A 27,460-nucleotide genomic window follows, 5' to 3' on the forward strand; every position below is an offset into this window, starting at 1 on the left:
CAAGAATCAGCAGAACCATGAACAGCCAACGATATGAGTTTTTATTCCCCATACATGTCAGACATAAAATCTCTTCCACAGATTTGAAGTTCAGATTACTTGGGAAATTTTAATATCAGCTCTGGAAATGGTGTCCCTCTATTTGTTACATAATTCAAATAAATGACTCTAAGAAGGGAACTTTGGGCAAGGTTAAAAAAGAATTTCTAAGACATGGAAGACCATCTGGGATTATATTAAATGAGGTGAATGAGTTGACATAATGTAATACATGATTCACACTGTGTCTTGAACATACAAAATGCTCTGTGAATGATAATTTTCATTGCTGTTATTATTTACTCTCCCTATTAAATCTCCAAGCAAAGGTCAGGCCCTATTTTGTTGTCTTGTCTTTATATTAAGTTGCCAAATAAAAATTAGCATCCATGAGATTACCTACTTAAATTTCATTGCCTTGAAATTTTTAATCCAACACAAACAATAGAAAACTAACATAAAAATTTTTATTTAAAAAAAAATTAAGCTGATGACACTTTGTAACAATTTTTAAACACCTGTAAAAGAGTGCTACATTCTCAGGGTAAATTATCTTCCATAATCATATCTAAGTAAGGAGATAGTCTGAGTTCTTATACTGTCATTATATTATCAAATGTCCTAGTTTCACATAACCTTGTTCTTTTATTTAGTTCCTCTGAGTATTGAAGTCCTTAATTATGCCAAACAAAATACTTCTGGCAATTTTAGTACTGTTCACCTTGAACAGCTCTCTATTATGAGAAACCAAGTTTCAGTAGTATAATCAAACTGACCCAGATTGAAGAAAATCACTATCACTTATTCCTTCTGATAAATCTCAGCTCCTTTTATTTAGATTCTAGAAAGAAACATTTTCCTTTACTTGGGTGGCAAATGATTTTAATAGGTTTTCTAATCTCACCCCCCTGCTCCATAATCTATACTATATCAGTATGTAGGGAATGCCAGGCACTGGTTGCCTAACTTTACAGTTCTAATAATCAAATGTGAGTCTCCAAATAGCAATGTGGTTACCAGAATGGAATTACAGGACAACTATGTCTAGCATTTCCTAGGGCAATATTGGAATTTTCTGAATGGTTTTCATATTATATGAGAAGCCCCATTATCACTTTATATATAAGATAATTTGTACAATGATGACAAGAAAATAGAAATAAAGATGAAAAATCCAATTCCCTCTACATTATCACAAAATCCTAACAGAACACTTAGAAAACTAGGCAGAAGGAACAAGAAAGCAAATTATTGTTCAATATTAAATGTCTACATTATGCTAGGCATGGTGAAACACCATTGCTATTTGATAATGTGTATGAGAATCAAAGACTTGTGGAAAAAAAGAATAGTGTCCTTTCTAAATTTTTGCAATAAGGGTTTTTACTTTGCTAGTAAGGGTTTAAATAAGGGGTTTTGTCAGGAATCAAATTTTCAATAATCATGCACGGTTGCATGTTTGGAATATAGGAGACCCAGGATCACATGTAGATTTGCTGGTTTAAGTTGGTGGATACTTACTCTATTGTGGAAGTTTAAAGTATTCTCTGGACACCTTTTCCTCATCATTGCATGGAAGAATCTACATGTTGTGTCTATATTGGATTATGTAAGATAGTGAATTCAAAATGAAGAGGAACCATTTCAATTCAAATATTGTTACCCTATAGTTTTTAATACAATGCATTTGAGATGATTACTTTTTCAAGAAGATAAAAATTTAGAAGAGACAATGGCAATATAATATGTTTTTATGTCATTGGAGGGTAACATGACCAATCAAGTACTCTTTGAACTGTGTTAGTGTGGTCTCAGTTTTGTTCTAAAGAACAAATATATTATTTTTGATTTGAAAACATATTCACTTTTTTGATTTCTTTTCATCTGTGCATGAGAAGATATTGCAAGATTATGTGACTTTAGCATCTTCCTAAATACAATAAATAATAGAGAAATTACAAATAATAGAATACCTATGGTATTTGATAGCAATGATGAGAATAAAATGAGTTGTTTCTAAGATTTTATTTGGATATTAATGCAAACCTACATTTGCTAACTCACTGAAAGATGATGAATTTTGTCATATTCAAAGAAAACCTCAAACTGCTCCTGGTGGGAAAGCATAATATTGAAGACGTTCCTGGGGATAAGGTGTGTTGTGAATATCTAAATATCTTATTTGAGATATAGTGAAGAACTAATTTAACTAGAGAAAATTGACTATTTTAATTGGGTGTTTTGTCAACTTGTATCCTGGGGAGATGACTTGAACACAGAGTTCAGGTTGAGTTAAAGAAAAACTATTAACTCTCAGTTATACCAGAAGCTGATCATTCAGTTTATATACCATTATCTAGTCCATTTGATTATCCACATTCTTCCTCTGGCTTTCTTCCCATGTTTGTTTTATTTTTCATTAGTATCTCCATAAGATAGGAATCAGGAAATATGTAATGGAAGGAAAAATATACCAGGTAATTTATCTGTTTGACGGCAGCTCTGACAAAGTGATTCATAACAGAGGAGGAGTTAAAAGACCTATTCATACCCCCCAGTGCTTCATTAGAAAGTCAATATTTTTTTTTTCTCTACCTGCACATCATACAACACACACACATATTTAGAAAGTGGAAAGAAAAAGAGAGAGATTGGTTCTTCCTTTCTATAACTATCTATGCAGGCTTTCAGTCACTAAGACAAACATTTGTGGTGGCATTCATAAATCTAGTTGTTCCATAGTGCATATCCCTGCCAAATAAGCTTCCTTAAACACTGAATTTTTATTCCAGTCTTTGTCGCTCTCAAATATCTACTCAATCAAATCCAAATCCTTCACATGACTTTTCATATTCTGCTGCCACCCATCTTCTCCATTCTCATTCCAAATAACTCCCCGAAAATCCCTCAGATTGTCAGACCAGACCCTCTTCACTATCTTACGAACATAACAAGTGCCTTCCACCTTTTTATCTTTGTTTGCGTTGATCCATGCCATGCCAGCTATGATGCTTTCCTCCCCTGTCCCTAGGCATCCAAATGCTGCCAATCATTCAAGTTCAAATCAGGATCTCTTTCTTAGATTGGGTTACTGGGAACCAGACTCTGAGACCAAGATCTATATGCAAGAAGTTTGTAAGATGCAACACCCATCAGGGAATAAGAGAAACAGTACTAGGAAGAATGAAGAGGTGATTTGCAATGTAGTCAAATCAATGGCTTCATCTGATCTCAAGGGGAGCACTAAAACTGGAATGGCCTTTCTGAGATGTCTGGAACTGAGGCAATGGTGCTACACATTTATACCCATATCAATTAGTGACGTAGATCTGGGTGGGGACAAAAAGTTCACAAGACCGAGCCCTTAGGCAGCTGCCCTGAAGTGGAAGGACTCAATTGTAAACTCTCAACAGCAAACACTTCTGGCAGCTGGGGTAATGAGTGCTGTATCCTGAAGGTAGACCTGAGCAGGATACTACAGCATTCACTATTGTCTTCTTGGATATTTGTTTTTACCTTGACAACTCTTGGAAATTATAATGCATGCTTTCAGACTTATTTCGTGTTTGTTGGACTTGTCTCACCCATAGAATCTCAAACTAATGAATAGACTCTAGAGCCATATTGAATGCAGAAGGATATTCTGAATACTAGTACAAATGTATTATGTTTTCTTCTCACACTTGCAGCTATGATATGCATTAATTTAAGGGAAAATAATTCATAAGACACAAAATGTTTCAGATGCACCTATGCACTAGATATATGTATCCAAATAAAACATTCCTGTATTTTGCACTGAAGAGAGCTATTAAATACAAGACTTTAGTAAGGCTAGGATTTTGTAGAAATTGCAGTTTAATGCATCAAATTAAAGATATTTATCTCTGACATAAAAATCTCTTGTATTTTACTTGAAAAGTAAATAAAAGTTAATATTTTTATTTACAAATAAGAAAAACTGAAGGGTGATGATTTTAAGTAAGACAACTAACAATGCCCCAACACAAATTTCACTTATAATTAATTATTTTTAATGATGAATCTGTAAAAACACTATTGTTAGATATTTTATAGGTAATGCTTCTACATTTAGTATTTAGATGAGGATTTCAAATGACAGCTATATTATCATTATGTAAAAATTGGCATATTAAAGGGCTTTAGTTGGAAAAATAGCAGACAACATTAGGAATTGGATAGCATGTTTGAAAAAATATACAGAAAACCTGCTTTAATTGAATGATATTTGACATTTCATTATAGTCTATTTATACAAACTATTCAAGATTGGTAAGTTACTATTTTTTATCTTACTTTAACATGAAATAGCAAGCAACTGAATTTTATGTTATCTAGGTATGATTAAGGGATTTTCTAGTTAGTCAAATGCAAAAGGTGGATCGATATTTTCATCTCTTCATCAATTTTATATACAATCCACTGACTTCTCAGAAGTTTGAGAGAAATAAATACTACCAGAGACACCTTCAATGATTTAATCATCAAGGACCATTGAAGAGAAAAAAATTATGTGTATGATATTTTTCTCTCATTAATGCAAGATAAAATACATTATATTTTGCATTTGCAAAGATTATGTTTCTGCTTAAGGGATTTATAAAAAACATGCTTTACATTAACTTTCTAAAGCTGTTCTTTTAGGAGTATTTATTTTAAAACTGAAAAAAACAGACTCACTTTCAAACACCCTCTAAGATTTTCTCAGTCATTAAAATTATTCAGCTGTTAGTTAGCCATTCATGGCAATGTCACAAATGTCTCAGTTATTTTCAATAAAGACTCAATTACATGTCGTTATTTTTCTTTCTCTTTGATAAAAGCAACCATCAAAGACAAAAAATCATTACTATGGTGGAAAAAAAGACATTTGATATTGATTTCTGGGTTTCCTAGAGAATGGAGAGAATCATGAAAAATAAGAAGGAGTGAATAAAGAACCTGATGCTTTATAATCTTGAAATCTATTTTAGAAGAATCTGTAACTAAAATCCACTTTCAAATGACAACACATATCATCATATCTAATGCTTTACCAGAAAGACAGCTTTGCATTCCACAAAAGTTTCATCAATTACCTATTTTTAAAATGCCAGGTAGATGCAAAGTTAGTTGGCCTAAACCATCTAAAGTCCTTACCGGTCCATGGGGTCATTGAGTCTGTTCTTTGGACATATCATGAATGTGTTATAAATTGTTGGATTGCTGTTAAATAAGGCAAGGTCTCACATAAGACCCTCTTGAAAGAGTAACTTGCTTGCTCTTTTTGAATCTCAAAAAGTAGTCTGCTTAGATTAATCCTACTCTCATTACTTTTTGGTAACAATCTTAATTTGTTCCAAGTCTTATCCTCAGTTCAATAATTTAAGTAAACAATAAGTTCAAGAAAAAAAAATTGATCCCTCAAACTAGGCCTTCTTCTGCAGGGACTGAATGACAATTTACTGCATATTTCAATAGTGCATGATTTCTCACAAATTTCATTAGCACACCATTGATTGCTCATTTTTCAGCTCTCAAAACAATTTAACATAGTCTCTTTCATGCAGAGGATAACATATTCATATTATTTGATTTTTGATGAAACCAAATGACCCTTTAAATTTGCAATAGAGTTCTTTAATTTTGTATGAGTTTCTTTACTGCTGTTCATTTAATTTTCTGTTTCCATTAACCATCTGCAAGCATTTGACTCTATGACAATTATTCAGCTGTGCTACATTATGACTGACATATTTTATAAATGAAAAAAAAAAAAGAAAAGAAAATAGAGGGAGGTTAGAGATCATGAGAGAAAGGAGGAGAAAGCAATTGAACACAAATGTCGTGGTTTGGAATCATGTATTTTCCATTCAGCTGAAACATCTGAGTGGTAATTATTGGTCCAACTGTAAATCTAGCCTAATTGCATTTTGTCTTCATTTCTGATAAGCACTTCACGATGATGATGATTACTCTTGCTAAATGCATTCTTTCCATGAATGTTTTCCCACACTGATGGCCAGGGGGCCTTGCAGAGAAAAAAGACTGCAGATGAAATGGCTCAGTCCTGCTACAGCTAAATCAGTATTGGTTTTTTTTTTCCAAGCAAGAGAAGGACCACTGTATATGCCTTTCATTTCTTTGCCTACCCACCACATAGGGGTTTTGGTCAGTCTGTATTAGAATATGCTTTAATTAGCTGACATAAATGAGAGGCCAATCCTGGGCAATTAGCACTGATTAACTGTGTCACTTGTCTGACAAATAAAGAACATTGCATCTTGCCCATTTTCTTAAAGGCCTGAATTGAAAAGAACCCCACTGCTTGATTTAATTTTTCTTTGTACCATGGAAACCTTTTGCCATGTTGATTTAAATGTAATTTTTGCCTCTTTATACTAACGCTTTTTTCCTTCCCATTATCGAATACCCAGCAAGCCTTTTGAATGATGGCACAGGGACAGGCTGTTAGCGTCTTTTCATAAATCTCTGTATTTCATAGTAGGGCAATTAAGCTAAACATTTAGATTTCTGTTACAAATTTAAATTCGCAAGTGGAAGCAAATGGAGATGGAATTGAAGGCCATTTTATAGCTTCATCATTGCAGTTCAGCTTTTTAAACTCAGTGAGTGCTCTGACAACAAAATTCTAGAAAAATTGTAGTTCTGGAGATTTTCTGAGAAAATCTCTGTAATGTAGCATCAAGTAAAATCTACACAGAATGAAAATCACATTTAACTATTCATTTGGCTGAGTTAGACATTTCATCTAAGTTCTTGAAACATTTATAAGCAATGCTAGAATCCACCTTTGACAATGGGGCAAGGAAGAAAGGCTGTCATCAAGTTTTGGGAACAAGGTCTCTGAACAATGCTTATTATAACCGAGAGCTAAACACCTGCAGATGGTGATAACAGTAAAAGATGTGAAAAGCTAATATAGAAAAGGGAAGTATGAAAAGTGCAATTATCAGCTAAAAGGCTTAAATTAAACGAACCTGGTTCTTAAAGTGTGGTATATTGCTTGGAATGGATAAAAATAAGCAAACCCTGCTAGAATAGAACTTTTACTAAACACATTTTTAGTGGACAGTTATTATTTGCTTCCCCAGCATCATTCCCCCTTTTTCCTGTGACAGCCTCTGCTTTCCATTTGGTGTTTCATCTCTTCCCCACTCTCAGTCTATGTGGCCTAAGACCAAGGCTCTGCTTCAGAAACAAGTGTGGAGCCTGGAAATCAAGATTAAGTTGATCCTGTCCTCACACTGCTTGGCTGCAGTGACTGGTTTAAGAGTGAACAGATATCCTAATCTAATCTGGTCAAAGTAACTCTAAGGTTTTTTCAGCCTATCTCAAAAAAGGACCTCTCTTTCCACTGGGATTTAACAAGGAAGTCAGCAAGGGAGTATCTATTTTGTCCACACATCTTACCATTTTATATAGACACAGAATGAAGGCAACACATTAAAGAAAACAGTGTCCAGTTATGAGGTAGAAAGAAACCAGGACACAGTGGCATCATTTGGACTTTTGCTTATGTAAGTCAATATATTCCCCTGTTGCTTAAGCAAGTTTGCACTGATTATTTTTATTACCAAAAAGTTCATTATAGAGGCCAAATCTGCATGAGTAAGATTATAGAGCAGCATGAGATTAAATAGAAATAAGTAAGAAAATGTTCAAATATTAGTTTGGAACAAGTACAATTTACCACCTTTTACTGCCACCTTACTTTATTCATTGAGTATAAACTTCCTTGAACACCGGATGAAAATTTTGGAGGATCATGATTTTACTTTGCATCATATATCATAAAGAGTCCCAGAATCACTTTTAATTACAGAGTATTGATTCATAAATAAGAATGGCCACCCAGCCCAGTGGAAGAATCAAAATTCCACACTTGCTTTTATGTTTAGTCTTTTCACTAGCTCCATAATCGAAGCCTGAAAGGGGAAGAAGAATATTATTCCTTTTGATTTTTCTCCATTTTGCTTTTTCTCTTTTACCTAGTTTGCTAACTGTGGCTTCAGAATTGGATGATTAGAGTCAATGAAGCTTCAGATGCTCTTTGAGGAAGTCAGGGAGGGAAAAACCAATTTATTTAGTTGCTATTAATAGATAGGTTAGGCCTAGACATGATGGAGAGGCATTTGAGCTGGGAAAGAAAAGTGGCTCCAGAATCAGACAGATGGTTAACATCTTGGCTCTGCTTCATTGGCTATCTCCTCAGGGCATTTTGCTAAACTGCAGCCTTTGCATTTGAGGTTAAAACCTACTTCTACCTTTTTTTGTCACTACAGGAAATGTAAGAGCAATATGTACACCTAATGTAAGAGCAATATGTACACCAGGCCTACCATGATGGAGGCACTTAATCAATTTTATCTACTTGGGAAGATTTATCAGAAAGAGTTAGGGAGAAGGCCATTTACTAGGCCTACTGAATGAAAACATATGAAGAATGGCTACTTGGTTTGAATATTATAATTTCCCACAACATTAATATTTTTAAATGATAAAATCCATTTTATAGATTTGTTTTTAATAATTATCTATCCTCAGTGCTAAAAATGTTTGTTGGGGATTGAACCATTTCCCTCACAGGACATCTTCAAGTTCTAAACCCTGGCCTGTGAGTTAACTTTTTATAAATGGGATCTTCAAAGATACTGTTAAGATGAGGCCAAGTAGAATCAGGGTGGGCCTTAATCCTATATAACTGGAATCCTTATAAGCAGAGGAAATTTGGACATGGAAATAGAAGTCACAGGAGGAGATAGAAAGAGACAGATTTACATATGGAAGAGTGTGCTGGTTTGGAGCTATTATGTACCCCAGCAAAAGCCATATTTTTTCAATCCATTCCTGTGGGTGCAGACCTTTTGTGGGTAGGTCTTTTGATTAGGTTATTTTAATTGAGATGTGACCCAGCTCACTCAAGTTGGATCTTAATCCTTTTTCTGTGGTCATTTATAAGAGGATAAAAACAGAAGAACCCAAGAGAGAGTTTAGAGAAAATCCCCAGAGAAGCTAAGAAAGGACCCACGGAAGCCCAAAGACAAAGCCACTGAAGCCAGAAGTAGAAAGCAATGAAACCCACTAAAGAAGGATGAGCAGATGCCAGCCATGTGCCTTCCTGTGTGACAAAGGTGTCCCAAATGCTGGCAACCTTTCTTCAGAGAAGGTATTGTCCTGTTGATGCCTTAATTTGGATATTTTCATGGCCTTAGAACTGTAAATTTTTAAGCTGATAAATCCCCATTGTAAAAGCTAACCCATTTCTGGTATATTGCATTCTGGCATCTTTAGCAAATTGAAACAAGGAGGCATATATTGATTGCCAGCAAGCCACCACCAGAACCCTACAGACTTCAGAGAAGGCATGGCCTGCTGATACCTTGATTTCAACGTCAGTCTCCCAAACTGTGAGGCAATAAATTACTATTGTTTAAGCCAAACCTCTGTGGTATTTTTTTTTATAGCATCCCTGGCAAACTAAGAAAGATTTTGGTACCAAGAAATGGATGCTGCTATTGCAAATACCCAAAAATGTGGACTTGGCTTTAGAATTGGGTAATGGGTAGACTTTGGAAGAATTTTGAGGAGCATGGTGGAAAAACAAACTAAATTTCCTTGAAGGGACTGTTTATAGAGATATGGAATTCAGTCTTGCGGTGGTACAAACAAGGTCCCCGTTTTCTTTTCATAGCTGTTACCTGGGACTGCTTTCAGTTCCTAGGAGTGTCCTCAGGTCCTTGCATGTGACCCCCTCCTGCACAGGCACTCACACCTGTCAGCTTACACTTTCAAGACCAGCAAGGGAATATATCTGCCCTCCATGGGGGACCCAGTCCCTCTTTTAAAGGGTTCACTTCACTGGGTTAGGCCTGCCCAGGCTAATCTCCCTATAAATTAAGCCAAAGTCCACTGATTAGGACCATTAACTATATATACAAAAATTCTTTTGCCATATAACATAATAGAATCACCAGAGATATATCCCATAATAATCAAGTGTCCTGACCACAGTCCAAAGGACTGGACTATAGAGGGCATATGCACCAGTGCATGTGAATCTTGAGGATCACCTTAGAACTGTACCTCCCATAGACCTTATTTAAAGAATATGTCTTTAAGTGAGGCTGTTTAACTTATTTTGTCCAACTAGACTCCAAATTAATGATTAAATATAATTGAATGGGTCCAATGATATAAATACGTTAATGAACAAAGCAGGATATTTTTATCACTCTTTAAGTTGTCCATACTCTATAGTGAGCAATGACACAGGGATATCTGTTCCCTGCTTCAGGACTTTCATTAATAGACCTTAGTTATTGCTTATAAACTTGTCCAAAGAATAATATTTCATTATGCATTCTTTATTAATTGTTTTTAGGATTAGCTTAGTTCCATCTAAAATGCTCAGGAAAAATATTTTCTGTGACTATGTGATATTATAGTTTCCATGTCTTTATCTATCTGTAATTATTTCTTTGTTCTAACTGATGCCATCCATGAATTCTAGGAATAGAAAGGAAGATCTGATGTTTTTTATGATTGAATAAACCAATTTGGCCTAAAGATTGACTAGCAACTGGGAATGAAGATGTCTGTCCAACATCATTAAATACCCAGTGACATTAGTAGCTTACTCTGTGCCCAATATCATATTGAGTTAAATATACAGCACCCTATAAAGCTTCATAGAAGGAGCTAGAAGCCACATTTAAAACCTTCAGTTTTCCTGATTTCAAGAATTTTATGTTGGAAATATGGGAAAAGGAAGGGCTGCATTGCAGCCTCAGGACTTGAAGAACAGCATGTCCATGAATTCTCTGGATTTTACTTTTGCCTCTCTTTTGTTCCAGATGGGAAGCTGGGGAAGCCTGTGACCCAGAACCAAGAACAAGCACAGACAAAAGATGCTCAAAGAAAAGCCTGTTTCCCCTAGCCAAAGGACTGGGGAAAAGGTAGCCCAACAGAATAGAAAAGACTTGGACAAGAGCTACCACACTCCAGACAAGCACCAAAGGAAAACTGCCTCCCCCACTGCAATTTCATATAGGCCAGGCAAGTACCTCATCTATTATTGCTGTCTCGGTGGAAGCAAGCAATGCTAGAATTCTGTTGTTAGGGTAGTGTGGGTCAGTCGGGTCCTACGGGTTGCTGAGTCTCCATTTTCACTCAGCAGTAAGTCTTAATGAGGCAATGTGAACAGGGCTAGTTGGTATTCTGTTCCCTCCATCCTCTCTGCTGTCAGTGGATCAGCAGGGAACAGATCCCCCACCCAGAACAGTAGGACAGACTGTTTGAGGGAGAGCTACCTGACACTCTGCTTCCCACCCACCTTAGGTCCATCAGTGAGCTAAGACTCCACCCAGATCTGATATCAGTGAGAATGAATGAGGCAGCACCAGGTGGGTCTACTCTGCACTCCCCACTGGTGTCAGCAGGGTCTACAGAGAAGGTATGACTCCAATCCCTCCTGTCCTCACCAAGGAGAAACAGGCACTCTGCCTCTCCTCCACACCTGTCACTGTGTCCGACAGGAAGCTGAGCTAATACTCCCATTTGGAGATAATGAAACAATTTGAGTTAGTGCTCTGTTTTCATTAGAAAAGTATCAACAGGGTTAAGGGTTGAGCCAAACTTCCACCCCAACAATCTACAGTGAGGTGGTGTGAGTCACAGCTCTGCTTTTACTAGGGCGGTTTCAGCAGAACCCAGCAGGGTGCTGAACATCCATTCCCACCAGGACCTGTGCATTCAGCCTAAATAGGCTGAATGCCTGCTACAAAAGAACCTTAAAGAGAATCCAGGGTCTCATGATGCAATAATCAAAATGCCAAGAACAATAGAAAATTATCCATCACACCAGGAAGCAGGACAAACACAACTTGATTGAGAAAAGACAATCAACAGACATCAACACTGAGATGACTTAGATGCTGGAATTAGCTGATAAAGTTTTTGAAGCAGCAATCATTAAAATGTTTCAACAAGCATTGCAAATGCTATTGAAGCAAATTAAAAACAGGAAACTCTCAGCAAAGAGATAGAAGATACATCAAGAAACACAGGTCTTTGTGTCATTGCATCTAGTGAGTCCCTTGTATAGCCAGCATTTAGGTGTATCATGTTTTGTTTTGTTTTGTTTTGATTTTTGTCCAGTTTGCCAACATCTGAACTTTCAATAGGAGAGTTTGGTCCATTTGCATTTCAAGTAATTACTGATGGGGGAAGCTATTTGTTTTCAGTTTGTCTTGTATGATTTTGTTCATCAATTCCTCCATTACTGCTTTTATTTTCTGTGTATTTTGTTGATATTTTTTAGCTTGTTATTTTGATTCCCTTCTTTCCTTTTCTGCATAATTTTAGTTATTTTCTTATTGATTATCTTGGAGATTATAATAAACATCTAAATCTTAAAGATGAAAAAACTTTAGGTCACCCTACCTCAAAGTAAGAGCACATTAGGTATTGACGACGATGCACCTTCCACTTATGGGATGTGGGAAGGAGACAGAGATCAGGAGAAACAGGATAGTACACTGCTAATTTAGAGATAGATGGATTTTTGTTTGAAATTTTGTGTTTTTTGTCTGCTGTCAAAATCAGTAAGTTAGTAGGAAAGCATTGGGAATGTAATTAACACCAATGACTTTTATATTTGAATGTGGTTAAAAGGGGAAATTTTAGGTTATACATGTTACCAGAATAAAAATTTAAAAAATGCATAGAATGGTACAACACAAACAGTAAATCCTAATGCAAATTATGTACTATAGTTAGTAATATACTTATAATAATATCATTTCATCAATTGTTACAAAGGTGCCGGACTAACGCAAAATGTTAAAAATATGGAAAACCATGTGTGTGGGGGCCATGGGAATTCTGTCCTTTCTGCATGCTTTTTCTATAAACTAACTACTTCTCTAATTAAAAAAAAGTGAAAAGAATTCAGTAAGAGCATACTAAATATATTGTTGCCAGTGTCAGTGCAGGTAATATTTCAAGTATAACAGTCTAAATACGTGTGCATATTTGAGTGTATAATGATTAACTTTGCAAAGGAATGAAATTAATACTGATACAAGCATTATTTCTCAATATATTTATTTGAGGCTGCTTAAATACATTGTGCTTAACATCTTTCTCTTTGTAACTCTATTGACTGCCAAAAGTAAGATGATAGACGTGAAATTACATTAAATTATTCTTAAAAGTGTACCAACCAGTTTGATAATGATTTATTTCATGGGTTAGATGTTTATTTTACTCAAGGAATTCTTATATAAAAATTTGAAAGATGGTGAGGAGCTGCTTTTCAGAATTGATTTTTCAATGTATGACATATACTATCCTTTTTGTTCTTCTTTTAATGTGTAAAGTTAAAATTCCTCTTGAAATCAGCTACTGGTAAAAGAAGAAACAGGACTCAAGATTATATATGAGAACTATTTAAAAATGTCACTTGTTGTATCCTCCCTTGTGGAAAAAAGCTTGATCATTTCACTCCCCATTAGTAAACATCTTCTACCTGCGATAAATCTTACTCACATTTTCCTGGATCCACAGTTGAATGTTATCTGAGCAAAGCTGGAGATGCTACAAATGAATGATGAGGCTGAGCCTGATGGAATTAATATCTGTAAAAGTTCACTATGTAATGCTGGCATGCTTTCCTGGAGTTACTATTTAAACATTAAAAAAAAAAAATCTAGGATTAGAAACCTACTATGTGCCAAATATTGGATTAAAAATAAGAACTACCATGTTGCATTACACATGTATTTGTCTTTTTAGAATTCACTTTCCATGTGTGCCTTGAAGTGGTAGTATAGTATGGTAGCTGATGTCCTCCACAGGTTTAGTAAAATAAATTTTAGTAAATACATAATGGATAAAGTATTTGTAATTTTGCCCCCAACTTTTAAAGATAAATGACATGTTCTTTATACCCATGGCTGCTTGTCAGTGAGCTAAAGTATTATTTTTCCTGAAAGTAAGCTGGAAAATTATTTTCTAATGTTTATAGTAATTTTACCTTTTTTAGACACCAAAACTTGACATTGGTAGAATTATTCTGTGATTTGGAGGACAGGTCTTATTTACTCTATCCACAACCACAAAGACTTTAAAAGAAAATTTAACAGTATCCAAATCCAAGATAGTGTAATAGGGATTAAGTACACAGACCATAGAGATAGACTGGAGTTGGAATATCTCTCTTGTCACTTACTAGCTATGACTTTGGGCAACTACTTTCTGTAAGCTGTAAATGAGATTGTGCACATAAAACATTTAGCCCAGAGCATTTTATAAGCTTAAGTGTCCTTAAATTTCAGTTATTAATATCAGCTTGTCATTATATTCATCATCATCATTATCAGGACAAAACCATAATGTTCATGATTTGAAAAAATTTGTAAGCAATTACTTGCATTTATATGACTTTTATAATTAAAATTTTGATCATGAAATTTTAGGAAGACATTTAGGATCTGGAGGAACTGCTGTCCAAATTAAGTACTGACATATATAATAAAGGTCGATTTGTGAATTTTCATCAGCAACATTGAGCACTTAAGTCTGAGATTTCATATTCATTGAAATTCAGATTTATTAAAGAACTTATTGCTTTCTAGAGATGAAGCACTGCTATTCTTTTCTATTAAAAGCAATATTACAAGTAACTGAAAAATGTAGTATTATGTGATTCTCTGTTTCAAGATGCTTTGAAAGATAGCGTTAAATAAGCAAATTAAAACCCCACTACCTTGGAACTCAGAGGTTTACTTTTATATTTCAATTTAGGTGAATTCTAGCAAACTTCTAAATGATGACATTCCTCAGGTTCCCCAACTGTAAAAACATCATAAACAATGCATGAGGTTTTGACATTTTTACATTCCGTTAAATCCCAATAATTACTGAGTTCTTTTCCATGCAGGTTGAAACCATCTGAGAGGGTCTCAGGGCACTGTCTGTTGACCAAGAGAGTATCTTCACTCTCTTGCAGGGTATGTTTCAGTCTTCTGAGAAGATAATGTTTTTGTGAAGCAAGTACAGGTTGCTTATTAGCTTCACTTTTCCAATCCCCTTCTCCTAAAAATGCCATAGGGTGACATTAATTTTTCCTAAATGGAAATTTATTATAGTTATGTTTGCCTAATAATAAATGATCTTATATTCTTCACTACCAACTGAGGGAATCCCATATTGTTTTAATTATCTAACCGCTCAAATTTCTCTCTAGGCAAAAATTGCAGGCCCAAAGTGAAAGAAATTAGATTACCCTACATGATCCGTAAATATTTGGTGTTTCTTAAAAATAATATTAGAATATTAGAATCTGAGAGATTAAAAGTATACTTTAATAGTCATCTAGGATACCAAGATGCATGTTAAAAGTCTCAAAACATTCAGGTTTAATAAACATGAACATTATTATCATTTCCTCTTGAACTAAACCAGTGATGAGCAGTATCAATACATTAAAGTTGCTTTTTTCACCATAATATGTGGCCAACTCTTTTATGGAACACTATCATTTCCTAGGTTTATCACCTCTAACATGCTGCGTATTTTCCTACATATTTATTTTTTGTTTGTCTTCCCTGACTAGATTGTGAGCTCTAAAAAAAGCAGAAGATTTGGTTTGTTTTGAATACGGTTGTCTTCACAGAGCCTAGAACAGTGCCTAACAAATGGTAGGAATTCAGTAACTATTTGTTGAAGAAATAAACAAAATATTGCTATTAATAAACAAATTTTCTTTTCTGTTAATGAGCAAAATGTGTTTGGATACTCAATGTGTCTGTGTGTGTGTGTAGTTGGATTTTGGGTAGATAGCTGTATTAGTTAGGGTTCTCTAGGGAAACAGAATCAATGAGAGGTGTCTCTGGCTGTCAGATTTGTAAAAGTGACTCATGCAACTGTGGGTATGCACAAGTCCAAATTCTGTAGAGCAGTCAGCAAACTGTCGACTCCAAGGAAGATGTCCGATGAACTCCTCAGGAAACGAACTGGTAACTTCCACAAACTCCTCAGGAAACACTTCACTGGGCAGCCGAAGAAGTGAAGGTCCTCTAACTGTCTCACTTATAAATCTTCAACTGATTAATTGGATTAAATCCAGCCAATTGCATTCTCTCATTGTGGAAGACATGACCTTTGGTGAGTCATCAGTCACAGCTGCAGTCAATTGACTGATGATTTAATAAACCAGCCTGTTGGTTTATTAACCAGCCACAAACGTCCCCACAACAATGGTTAGGCCAGTGTTTACTTGACCAGACAGCTGGGTACTATCACCTGGCCAAGTTGACACATGAACCTAACCATCACAATAGCCAATATCATTATATATATACTTCAGATATATATATACACACACACACACACACATATATATGTATATATAAATTCAGATATAAAATCCACATTTGTCATTTTTAGGTATTTGTTTTAAAATTTCACCTCTTTACTTGGTGCTTTTCTTTCTGTTACTTTTTATTTTTAGCACATGTAGAAAAGTAATTTTCACCCCTTAAGGCATTCTCTTGAAAATTCATTATCATTAGAAACTGATCTTTTTTTTTCCAATGTTTTTCTAGAGTTTACAGATAAGTAAGCCTACAAAATTGCCAGTGTTTCTGATTGTGTCATCTCATTCTTCATTAACTCATAAATCACCCTGAATGTAACTAGCAAGGTTAATTCTTATAGAAATGCTATTTGATCTATAATGCACCTTGTATTAAAGCACATTTTCTCCCTACAATAAATCTCTCATGTTTTAGATTGTGATTTTCTTAAGTACATTAAAATATGAATTAGAGTCTCGTGATTGAAAAAATATCTTTAGAACTTGGAATGTTTAATGTATGGGGAAAAAGTCTCTGGGGTCATCAGGAATATTGTAAATTTTAAATGTTCACTGGAAGATATTTCATATCAAACAATATTAGTGTTTTTATGTTTTCCCTCTTTCAGTGGCAAAGACTATGTCTTAGTTATACATTTCATCATTTCCTGCCAAGCCTATTTCTGTACCTTGTAACTATTCCCTTACAAGATTTTTCTCTCTGAAGCATAAATCTGATTATACTACTCCGATGTGCAAAGTGCTTCAACAGAACTAGAAATTCTAGGGAGATGGAGCAGATGTACTTGCTCCCTATTACTCTCTCTAAGTACAGCTAAAAGACCTGATGACTGCCTTGCAACAGCAAAATACCACAGGAAAAAAATGCAGCCAGTTACCCACCTCTACCAGCAAAGGCTGGAGAGTTGAGAGTTGAGGGCCTTCAGCGTCTCCCCCTTCCCTCTATGGAGGTGGTGTCAAAGAAGGCAGAATGGAGACCAGGGACTGTCACCAAGGCCCAGCATTAATGACTTCACCACCACCCCACCCCACCCCTGCAGCGTCAATGAAGAGCATATGGGGAGCCTGAACTCTACCCGCACCCTTAGTTGATGAGGCACATCCCCCTTTTCATGCTGAGATGGAGTCAAAGGATAGTAACTGGAATGACAGGACTTTCACCATCACCAGATATCAGGAGGCCATCAACTGCAGTGACAGTTAAGGCCCAGTAGGCGGCAATATTGAGGCATTCCCTGCCCTTTATACCCAGGGTGATATGAGTAAGGAGAGTTAGCCTTAATTAACTCGCACCTAGACCCAGAAAAATGAGGAGACCCCTTCCCCACATCACCAAGGATGTCCTTTCTCACCATTCCTATTCAACATTGTACCAGATGTCCTAGCTAGTGCAATAATTCAAGAAACGGAAATAAAATATATACAGATTGGAAAGAAGAAATGAAACTGTCTTTATGCACAGATGACATGATTGTGTATGTAAAAACTCCCAAAGGATCTAAAAAAAAATAAATAAATAAATACTGGAACTGATAAGAGGATATAGCAAGGTCAATATAAAAAAATATCAATAGCTTTTATGTATGCCAGCAGTGAGCAATTGGAATTCAAATGGAAAAAAAAAAAAAAATCTATCATTTATAATAGCACTAAAAAAAAAAAAAAAAGAAATACTTAGGTGAATATCTAGCAAAAAAAGTAACATCTGTATTTGGAAAATTATAAGATGAAACATATTAAAGAAGATTTGAATTAATGGAAAGATATTACATGTTTATGCATAGAAAGACTCAATATTGCTAAGATGTCAATTCTTTCATCCTTGATCTATAGATTCAACACAATCCAAATTAAAATCCCAGTAAGCTTTTGTGTAGTTTTTGACAAACTCAGTCTAAAATTTATATGGAAAGGCATAGGACACAGAATAGCCAACACAATACTGGAGAAGAACAGTGTTAGAAAACTCAAAATACCAGACTTCAAGACTTTCTATAAAGCTACAGTAATAAAGATAGAATGGTTTATATGAACGAATAGATGCAAAAATAAATTGAACAGAAGTGGAGGGCCCAGAAATAGGCCCACACAAATATAGTCAACATATTTTTGACAAAGACACAAAGGCAACTGAATGAACTGAATGAAGAAAGGATAGATTTTTCAACAAATGAAGCTGGAAAATTGGATTTCTATATGAAAAAATAAATGGATTATAGGCTCAATTGTAAAATGCAAAACTGGAAAACTTTTAGAAGACAAGGTAGGAGAAAATTTATGTGGCCTTGGGTTTGGTAATGAGTTTTTTGATATAGCACCAACATCATGATCTATGAAAGAAAAAATATTGATACTTTGGACTTTATTTTAATTAAAAACTTCTGCTCTGTGAATGACACTTTTCAGACTCAAAAGACCAGCCACAGACTAGGAGAAATCACTTGAAAACACATATCTGAATGCACATATCTGATAAAAAAAAAAATACTAAAAGAACACTTAGAAGTCAGCAATAAGAAAACAAACAACCCAATTTAAAAATGAGCAAAAGATTTGAACAGATATATCACCAAAAAGATACACAGATGGAAAATAAGCTTATGAAAAGTTATCGTTTGTCATTAAGGAAATGCAAATTAAAAAGAGAGACATCCCTACATACTTATTAGAATGGTCAAAATAAAAAAAAAATAGTTAAATAACTGATAGTACCGACTGCTTATGAAGATGTAGACTAAACTCTATTTCATAGTTTGTGGGAATGCAACATTTTACAGACACTTGTATAGTTTCTGACAAAGCAAAAACATCATCATACCATATTACCTAACAATTGCACTCCTAGGTATTTTTCCAATTAATTTGAAAACTTATGTACACACAAATACTGAGATGTGAATGTTTATAGCAACTTTATTTATTATTAATCCAAACTGGAAGCAACCTCATTCTCCCTCCACAACTGAATGCACAGACAAACTGTGATTTATCCTTATAATGGAATAATATTCATCTGTGAAAAGGCATGAGCTATCAAGACACACAAAGACACAGATGAAAAACTGATAGAAATAAATGACTGGAAAAAATATATAAATGGGGGAGAAGAGACAAATGTCCTGCTGCAGAAATTCCAAATAACATATGTACATACTTCACCCTTAAGGTGGTGAAGTATAATCTCCTCCCCACCCCTGCTCATTAAGCATGGGCCTCACAGTGACTTCCTTCCAGTACAGTAAACAAATGAGAAAAAAAGGCTAACATTTTAGTGAGGACAATCACAGCCTGACAAACACAACCTCAGCCAAGTAAGCACAGTATAATCATGAGCAAAATCATTGGACAAATCCAAGTTAATAGACATTCTACAATATACCTGACCAATGCTTTTTCGAAATGTGAAAGTAATTGAAAATAGGAGAAGTCTAAGAAACTGTTACAAGAGGAACCTAAGGAGGCATGAAGACTAAATACAATATGGTATCCTGGATCTGGAATTTTGTTAATAATAAGACATCAATATTAGCTTATTAAATGTGAAGTATATAATGTAATAAAAGAAGTTGACTGTGAGACATTTGAGGAATTTATTATCTTCACAACTTTCATGTAAATGTAAAACTATTCTAAAATGAATATATTTTAATAAATAAAATAACGTCCATGCGTCAAAGGGATCCATGACTCATAAGTTCAAGAAGCTGAAGACATAAATAAATCATTAAAAATATGGAAATGTGTATCTATAAGGAAAAGCTATGTGTATTTTGGCCAAAATTGGGAGCAAGTTTATTACACATGTACCCTTATTGCTTTAAGGCAGAAAATTGCAAAGTCTTATCGGTAGAAAGAAGACTCTATATGATAAAGCCAACAGTGTTGAAAAGATTCTTGTCAGACTGGCTGATATCTTGCTGGGGATTCACACTGGATCATATTACTTAAGAGATGAACACACTCATGTAATCACTCATGTGACCTGTTCACTTATGAAAAATTTATCTAAGGAATAGTTTTCACTTTAGAGAACTAGTCACCCACTAGGCCTGCAGGTAATTGTATATATGGCTGAGCATCTGGAATGTTTGAATTCAGAACATTATCCAGATAGATAGTGTTCTGGTTTGCTAATGTGCCGATTGGCAAAACATCAGAAATGGATTGGCTTTTATAAAGGGGGTTTATTTGGTTACAAAGTTACTGTCTTAAGGCCATAAAGTGTCCAAGGTAAGGCATCAACAATAGGGTACCTTCACTGGAGAAAGGCCACGGCTTCTGGAAAATTTATGTTGTCTGGGAAGGCACATGGCTGGCGCCTGTTTGCTCCCAGGTTGTGTTTTAAAATGGCATTCTCCAAAATGTCAGCATCAGTTTTCAACAGCCATCTTCAAAATGTCTCACCTGCAGCACGTCAGGTGTCCACAACTCCAAGCATCTCTGAGCTAAGCCAGCTAGCGTCTGGGTCTGTGCCAGCGTTTTTAAAGGATTCCAGTGATTAAATCAAGACCCACGCTGGATGGTTGGGGCCATACCTCCATGGAAATAATTCAATCAGAGTTGTCACCTACAGTTGAGTGGGTCACGTCTCCATGGAAACAACTTGATCCAATGATTCCAACTTAATCAACATTAATATGTCTGACCCCGCAAGATTGCATTAAAGAACATGGCATTTTGAGGGATGTAATACATCCAAACCAGCACAGGTAAATTTAATCATGATGCCTTTGTGAAGAGCCAAATAATTTGGTAAAAAATAAAACGCATAAAATGAGATCTAAACACACCAAGATTGTATCTAAAACCTTATTCATAAATGACTTATGTTTGATCTGGGGAGGCTATTCCACCACCTTGAAACAAACAAAAAATCCAAATATTTAAATACATTCCTTTGAATTTACCTTATTATGCCCAGGTTATATAAGAATATTATGAAATCAAATTTTGTAATTTGATTGCTGAAAGAATTTTGATTAGACTGTTAGCTTTAAATCACTTTGAGTGCATTTCTTTATTCAAATTGACACATGCCTGAAACTATACATATATGCATGTATATGCAAATTAATATGAAGTAGAACGATAGAGGCTATTAGCTCAGTTTAGTATTGGCATAAATAATGGGACCTACATACCTGCACACTAGAAAAGTATACTTGAAAGAAAATGAGTACTATGGTCAGTCTTATTTAGTATAAGAACTGTTTTCAGTAAGCCATGTCTTTAGAACACTGTAGCACTCCTTTTTTGTCATTAGGTTCAAAAGCTGATAAGCTGTGGATCAGAGTCACTGTGTATTATTATAATCTCTAATCCAGTTTGTCTGCTTATCTCCTACTGATAGACACAGCCTGATTCAATTCATCACACGATTCTTATAGATTCCCATTGCAATAACCACTATCACTATAACAACATACCATTATCCATTTTTGTTGCAAAAATGCATTCACTCAATGTTGAAGAAATTAAACCTTTCCTTCAACTCACATGAATATTCCCTGTCTCTGAATTGTACTTTTCTCCTTTTTATTTTGATAACTTTCAAAATTGCTTTTTCTTTTTCTCCCATAAATGAGATAACAGTGGTATTTGAAGGGAAAGAAAAAAAAAATGGATATGATTACCATTGATTATCTTTCTCCTCTTTTCTTCTGTACTTGCTGACTGAGAGTGACTGGATCGCCTGAATAGTTTGTTAGCACATGTTGGACAATTATTGTGCTGCAAATGTGCAGCCACAGTGATTCTATAAACCCTGCTGTCTTGAACTTTCTTTCTTCAATTACGAGATGACAAGATTAACAAAAGGTAATGTTCTTATTTTAGGTTTAAATAGGACTGAATTGTACTTTCAGTTTATGACAAAAGAAAGTGAAAAGAAAGATAAATATAAAGGTGAACTTAATTTCAGGCTAGTTTGGATATAGAGTGCTGGCTTTCCCTTGTAGATATAAAATTTCATGGATAGCAAACATTTTTTCATCCACTAGGTACTAGATAATCCATGTACCTTAGATGATAGTTTCTGCAATTTATTTTTTGAGGAAAAAAAAAGACATTTGAAAAAAGATATTTGATTTTAAATTTTCATATAGACTTAGTAATTCTGCTGGCAGACAGTAAGGTATAAGAGGCTGTCCTCAATAATCACAGTTCTGATTCAGATGAAGTATTTTGAATATAACTTTATATTATATTCTTTATAGGAGAAAATTGCATAGATTTCAATAACTTTAAGAACCAATATTCCATTATCTCAGTAAACTCTTTGTCTGGTGGTTATTGAATAAGCATGTTTACTTGTGACTTTACACAGTAAAGTGTATATCATTTCAAAGCAAAATGAGAATCTGTGAATTATAAAAGGAACTACTGATGTTCAAATAGCACATCCTAGGGACAGATCACCAAGCTGGAAAGTTATTTTATTCATTTTCAATTGGATGAAGTATTCAATTTTATTACAAATATGAAAAAAAAAGGGATATATATTTAGGAAGGAGTAAAAAAAAAGTCACCCAAGACCCTTAGTGTAATCTAAACATATTCAAATAAAAATTCATACTAGATAAATTGCTTCTCTGAAAGTAACAAAAACATAGTCAACTTTGAGTACAAGTTGCCACCCAAATTTTTGATTTTTATGTCTATATCTGTCACCAGTAGACTGTCATAAACTGAAAAAAAAAATTATTTTGAAATGAGCTTAGCCAACATTGCTGATGAGTCAGAACGCATTATCCAAGATTCTTGGGTCAGGACAAATAATCAAAGCAGGTCTGATCTGGAGACAACTAAGAAATCTCAGGGAAGCAGAGCATCAACTAGCATTGATGCATGTCCATGGAGGGAAATAATTTGCATTAAGAAGGTTGGTGGCATAAGACCTGGAACTTAACACAAAGACTTCAGACCCTTGACAAGCAGGAGGGGAAGCCAGTTAGGAGTGTGCCTTAGGGCAGTGTATCACAAATTTGCTAATTGTCAGAATAAAATGAGACATTAGTGAAAAACAGAGATTTCTGGATTCCACCTAGACTTCACAAAATTAATAGTTCTAGGTGAGGGACATTCTGCAAATCTGAATTGTTTAAAAAAAAAACACCACAGATGATTCTGAAGATTGAATAAAGGAAACTGATCTAAAAGAATGAAAATACCAATCACTCATTTGTTGAGTTACTCAACACATATTTCTTGAGAACTTAATATGTGCTTTAAACTGAGGTGTTTTTTTTTTTTTTTTTTTTTTTTTTTTTTTTTAGTATTTGATGGTGGTCTTAGAAAACAGAAAAACAACTCATTTGTAGCAACTTTTTTTTTTAAATTGACATTCTATTTGTCGAATCACTATAATTTAAAAACATAGGTTGAACAATTTAATTGAACTAAAAATCTTATTAATATCTCTAAAAACATAGTATAATTTATCACTTTTAAGAAGCCTTTTATAATTTTGTGATTTAGAAGTTTATATAATGTTATCAGAATTTATACTTTTAATAATTTATTTTCTTTTTAAGTTCTTGAATTGTCTGACTAACCAAATGAAACTGTCAAGTTATGTTAAGTAATTCATAGATTCTAATAAATTAAGTTGAAATATAGTGAATGATAAATTGTTTTGTAAATTTAAAGTTATTTTTTAACTTACACCTCAAATTTAAGACTAAAGCAATTACTCAATTCCATATTTTTAAATGGCATCACAACTTCACAATACAAACTATATTAAAAAATTAAGAAAAAAATTTTTTGAAAACACAGATTCTGTTGATAAACTTTAAATACAAATATGAATACAATGGGCTTTGCATTTGATTTATTCCTAATCTATTTAATTCTAAACATTCCTTAATCCCTAAGAAGATAACTTCACAATGAAAAAATTGGTGATAAGAGTCCAAGAAAATTATTATATTCTCCACTGGCTGATAATGAACATCAACAAGAGATCTAGGCTGGGTAGCAGGATTTTTGTTTGAAGCTCTTTTATAGTCACTAAAGAGCGGACTGCTTATTTAACAAAGGGTTGGTCATTCAACCCACATCCATGAATTCAAGTTAACCATTAGCTGATTCTTAATTCTCATTCAAATTTTCAAACTGTTCCCCACACCTAACCCAATCCCCCCAAACATGCTTCAACACTTTATTATTTTAGTGTTTTTAACTATTTACTGATTTTGAATTATTTTCATATTCTTCCTGTTGGCAGAAGATATCTTATAACTATAACAATAATAATTGATGAGATCCTGTATATCTATTTTTTCTATAATGTCATACCTTTTACTTTCTTTTAATGACACATCTGGCTCTGTTCTTGGCTTCGTATATAAGAGTGAAAATGACAGGCAAAATTTCTGCCATCACAATTACATTGTACTAGGGGAGAATGACAATAAGTTAATAGTCATACATATATATGCTAAATTACCAGCACACACACACATACATAATAATTTTTAGAAAGCAACAAAAACTATGAAGAAAATAAGTGAAGGGATAAAAATGGCAGGTTGACAGATGGAGAAAAGGGATATTTTAAATAAAAATGTCGAGAAGGCTTTTTTGGTGACATATGCAGGGATCTGAGTTTATGAAAAGTCATTTATAGGAACATATGGAGGAAAATGTTTTAGATACAGAAACTATCAACATAAAGGTTCAGACAAGGAGAAGGTGGTATGGAGACGCAACGCAAAAAATTAAGAAAATAAAGCTTCTGGATCTTAGTTAAAAGATGGAATCTTGAGGTCAGGGCAGGAAAAAAGCCCATTTACTTGTCATCAATGTAATAATAAATTTCAAATGTGCACTTTCAACAATGCCTGCTACCATATCCAGTTTGCAGTTTCCCAGAGCTCCTCTGTCCCACCTACTCTCTCAGCCTCAGCCTCTTGACCAAAGGAGAAACCCAGATGCCTCCCCTAATTGGCTCTCCCAGCCTCCCAGGGTGTGAAAGTTTGGCTTTATCAGAGTCTTTATTAAACTTTATCAATGGGAGATACCATAGCTTAAGTATCCACGAGGTTTGGAGTGACTGTCGGAAAGAATCAGTAATGTGGATTGTTAACTCTCCATTAGGTGATGTTGGAACAATGAGACGTGATGGGAGGGAATAGGCAGGCAAAGACTCTCCATCCTCCCTCTAAGATGTGGTTCTGCATAGTCTGTCTTTAAGAGCTCCTACTTTACCTGGCAACTAATGGTGTTTTCTTTGGAAACTGAAGACAGCTCAGTTATGAATAACCTTATATATGTTTTACTTCTTTTGATAATCCATTTCATTTTCCATTCACTCTTGTTACTATGAAATTTCCCCTAACTTCAAGATGGGGTTTTGGATTGGATTGCACACCTGTATGAAGACATTAAGGGCTTCATTGTTGGAGGTAAGTGGTGTGGTATTAAACACTGATTAGTCATGACAGGACAGTTGAACCATTACTAAAATTTTCACCTTTGGTTAATTGGGGTGGGGTAAAGATTCAAGGCAAGGTTGAGGTCAAGTGACTATTGCCCAAAATCTGGATCACAACAATAAGAAATATATGGACTGTGGCATTTGGTTGTTGTTTTTAATGATATTGCAGGCTTTGCAAAAATAAAATGATAGGTTGACTTCTGCTTTAGGCTATGCTGAAGTGGCATATGAAAGACCAACATTCCAGCAAAGAACAACTTAAAACTTGGGGTTAAAAAATAATAACATCATCATCATCATCATCATCATCATCATTGTCTTAGTTTGCTAATGCTGCAGAATGGTAAACACCAGAGATGGATAGGCTTTTATAAAACGGGGGTTTATTTCGCTACACAGTTACAGTCTTAAGGCCACAAAGCATTCAAGGTAACACATCAGCAATCGGGTACCCTCACCGGAGGATGGCCAATGGCCTCCGGAAAACCTCTGCTAGCTAGGAAGGCAGCTGGCGTCTGTTCCAAAGCTCCGGCCTCAAAACGGCTTTCTCCCAGGACGTTCCTCTCTAGCAAGCTTGCTTCTCTTCAAAACAGCACTCCCAGCTGCACTCAGTTTGTTCCCTCTCTTTGAGTCAGCTCATTTATATAGCTCCACCGATCAAGGCCCACCCTGAATGGGTGGGGCCACACCTCCATGGGAACATCTCATCAGAATCATCTCCCACAGCTGGGTGGGGCACACTCCAAGCAAATCCAACCAGCACCAAAACTTCTGCCCCACACAAGACCACAAAGATAATGGCATTTGGGGGACACAATACACTCAAACCGGCATAATCATTAACAACGATGTCATTATATGTTTGAAGGATTCAAAGATCTTCTTAGATAGTAATAGAAGGGATAAATGGTAGAAGAAAAATCCAATGATGTGACTCCAATTTTCTGCATGTTGTTTTTCTTCTTGGTATTCACTGAATTCTGGCTTAGGGCAAGATGCTTATAAGCCTAAAATTGAATTGCTACTAAGAGGCAGAGAATCCAGTAGGGCTTTAGAAAATATCCTTGGGCTGTCAGACACAGACTTTGAAATTTGAGACATCTAGAAATTGAGGCAGCCCAGGATTTGATATGTCACATTTCCAGAGGGGGGAATAAGCCAGAGAAGTGAAACTAGTATTTAGCACTAAATTTCTTCTCAAGTCATTTATGGCAGAATGGCCTGAAAACCAAGGCAAAGTGTTCAATAGTCTCTCCATGGTACAGCTGAGACAAAAACTGGAATTGAGATCACGCCAATTGGGAGGGATCCAGTGATACTCTCCAGGCTCTGTTTTGAGACCTAGAAATGGACAGGGGAGAAGAGGTATGAACCAATGGTAAACCAAGTCTTACAGAAACTTTGAATCAGCCTTGGGTTAGCTAAGACCCAGAATTGATTTAGGATATCTAATGCTATAATGCCTGCTAGAGGAAGGGGAAATCTTCTTGACAGGAATATGGCATAATCCAGAATAACTACAACTGTATATATACAGTGGTGACATTCAATAATCAAAACAAAGAAACAAAAAATAGAAA

Source organism: Choloepus didactylus, chromosome 13 (genome assembly GCF_015220235.1).
Source record: "Choloepus didactylus isolate mChoDid1 chromosome 13, mChoDid1.pri, whole genome shotgun sequence".
Taxonomy (NCBI): Eukaryota; Metazoa; Chordata; class Mammalia; order Pilosa; family Megalonychidae; genus Choloepus; species Choloepus didactylus.